Source organism: Lolium rigidum, chromosome 6 (genome assembly GCF_022539505.1).
Source record: "Lolium rigidum isolate FL_2022 chromosome 6, APGP_CSIRO_Lrig_0.1, whole genome shotgun sequence".
NCBI lineage: Eukaryota > Viridiplantae > Streptophyta > Magnoliopsida > Poales > Poaceae > Lolium > Lolium rigidum.
Genome location: NC_061513.1, coordinates 327,680,250 through 327,683,026, shown reverse-complemented (window position 1 = coordinate 327,683,026; position 2,777 = coordinate 327,680,250). Strand labels below are relative to the sequence as shown.

The window sequence follows — 2,777 nt, the reverse complement described above, 5'->3', positions numbered from 1 at the left end:
GTGCTTTTGGAGCTCTTGGGTTACATCCTCTGCAAAAGATGACCGCGGCAATGTGGATGCTAACATATGGAATAGCAGCTGATGGTGCTGACGAGTACATCCAGTCCGCTGAGGCTACTAATTTAGAGTCTTGCAAGAAATTTGTGATCAAATTTTGTGAAGTATTTGGGGAAAGGTACTTGCAAATGAACAAGACGTTGCTAGGTTACTTGCAATAAGGGAGGAAAGAGGATTTCCTGGTATGTTAGGGAGCATAGATTGCATGCACTGGGGTTGGAAAAATTGCCCCAAAAAATGGCATGACATGTTTAAAGACCATGTGAACGAGCCAACTATGATCTTGGAAGCAGTTGCATCGCAAGATCTTTGGATTTGGCATGCTTATTTTGGTTTACCAGGGTCTCTCAATGATATAAATGTTCTTCAACGTTCTCCTGTTTTTTCAAAGCTAGCCGAAGGTCAAACTCCTGCAGTGAATTATAGCATCAATGACCATCAGTACACAATGGGGTATTACCTTGCAAAGGGTATCTATCCACGGTGGGCAACATTTGTGAAGAGCATACAACTCCAGATACAAGAAAGCATAAAACTTTTGCGAAGAAGCAAGAGGCGTGCAGGAAAGTTGTGGAACGAGCCTTTGGAGTTCTGCAATCCCGTTTTGCCATTGTTCGTGGACCTGCTAAAGGATGGAAACGTAAAGAAATCGGTGATGTCATGAAAGCTTGTGTCATAATGCACAATATGATAGTTGAAGAGGAGCGAGAAACTGGTCAACAAAACTGCTCTTATGAGGCAATGGGAGAAAGAGTCACAATCTCTCGTACTCATGCGGAACACCTGAGATCTTTTATTCAGATGACTCACCAGATTAGAAATAAAGCTGAACATACTCAGCTTAAGCTTGATCTAATTGAACATGTGTGGCACAAGTTTGGAAACGAGTGATGTAGTAGCATTATAACTTTGTGCAATGAGTGATGTAATCCATTTCTATGTAATGCAGTGCTATCAATAAAGTATTTTTACTTCACATAGTTCTTACAACAACTAGGAGAAATCATCAAATAGTTCTTACAACAACTAGGAGAAAGCATCAAATAGTTCTTACAACAACTAGGAGAAATCATCAAATAGTTCATACAATAACTAGCTCACTACTCTAGGCGGCGAGCAAGGATCTCATTCTGCTTAGCTTGGTAAAACTGCTTTTGCACATCAGTCATACCACTTGTGTCCATGAGCATGATCCTCTCATCTAATTCAAACTGTTTGCGTGCATCATCCCTCTCGTTTCGTGCATCCTCCTTCTTTTTCAGTGCAATCTCCTATTTTCTCAATTCAAATTGTTGTGCATATCGAACATTTATTGCCGCCTCTTTGAGCTCATCATTCTCTTGCTTTTGTGCCCACACAGTTTCTAATGACAACTTGCAAGCATTGTCATCAGCTTTACCTCTCCGCAATTTCTCCTTCTTCACACCATCAGGCCTTTTCTCATGTTCAAGAGCATACGTGCTTGCTGAGGTAGCATCAATGTGTACCGAGGATGCATCGGCCGGATCATTGGTGGTTGTGCCCGGACTTGCATCAATGGTCTTCTTTTGTTTCATAACAGAAGTTTCAAGTTCTCTTGTCTGCCACTTTGGATACTTCGAAAACTCTACATAGCAATGCATCAATGTAAAAGGCTTTTTTTCTTTTAATATCCATTTCCTTGAACAAAAGGTGTGCATCGTTTATCTGCACATACAAATGTATTATTATGCACAGCACATATAAAATATTGCACGGCACATGTAGAAGTAGAAGATAGACGCATACCTTTTCTTGTATAGTCCTTCCGCTTTCCTCCAAATTTAATATCTGCTGAAGGCAACCACAAAATTTAGCGGCCTCTCTGTTAATCAATGTGTAACGACAATTTATTGCATTGGCATTACGCTCAGGCCATGATGATTCCTTGTGTGTGTTGTAGTACTCTGAAATTCTAGCCCAAGAAGTTTCTCGGTTTTGATCTGTCCCGACAATATCCATACTTGTATTTGCCCATGCTGCTATCAGAACCTTATCCTCATCACTAGACAAATTTTTCCTTTGTTGGATTTTCCTTTCTTCTGTTGTTGCAGAACGCTGAGTTGATGGGGTTGCTTGCTCTCCAATTGGACTTTCAGGTTATGTTTGTGAGTAACCAAAACCAGCTGTGTCCAAGAAACTTTGGTCACCATCCATCTGCAAACAATGAACACACAGGCAATCTCTATATATCAGACCACAACACCTCCCCAATTATGTAGCAATTTCTACATACATTAAACTCTATATATAAAAAATGGATAATAGCAAATCCCCTTCCTTTCCCGTCCAGGCCGCCCTGCACGCCGCCACCAGCAATCCCCCTCGTCCTCCCCTCTCCAGGCCGTGCGCCGCCCAACTCGAGGCCGCCCCGAGCCCCTCCCTCCGCGTCGGCCCCTGTCCAAGCCGTGCGCCGCCCCTAGCCCCTCCCTCCACGGCGGCCCCTGTCCAGGCCGTGCGCCGCCGCCGGGAGATCCCGCGCCCCCATCTGCCCCAACACTCGCCCTCATCCTCCCCTCTCCAGGCCGGGCGCCGCCCAACTCAAGGCCGCCCCGAGCCTCTGCCTCCGCGTCGGCCCCTGTCCAGGCCGCGCGCCGCCGCCGGGGGATCCGATGACCTATGGCTCGACGACCTGCCGCCCCAGCCAACAACGGGAAAAAGGGGGGGGATGAGAGTGCATACCGGAGGGAGAGGGAGAGGGC

At 45.6% G+C, this 2,777-nt stretch overlaps 1 pseudogene; it reads right to left on the bottom strand.

The window, feature by feature from the left end:
- Positions 1-1,040: 1,040 nt before the first annotated feature.
- LOC124660099 lies at positions 1,041-2,055 on the bottom strand (annotated as a pseudogene).
- Between the last annotated feature and the right edge of the window lie 722 nt (positions 2,056-2,777).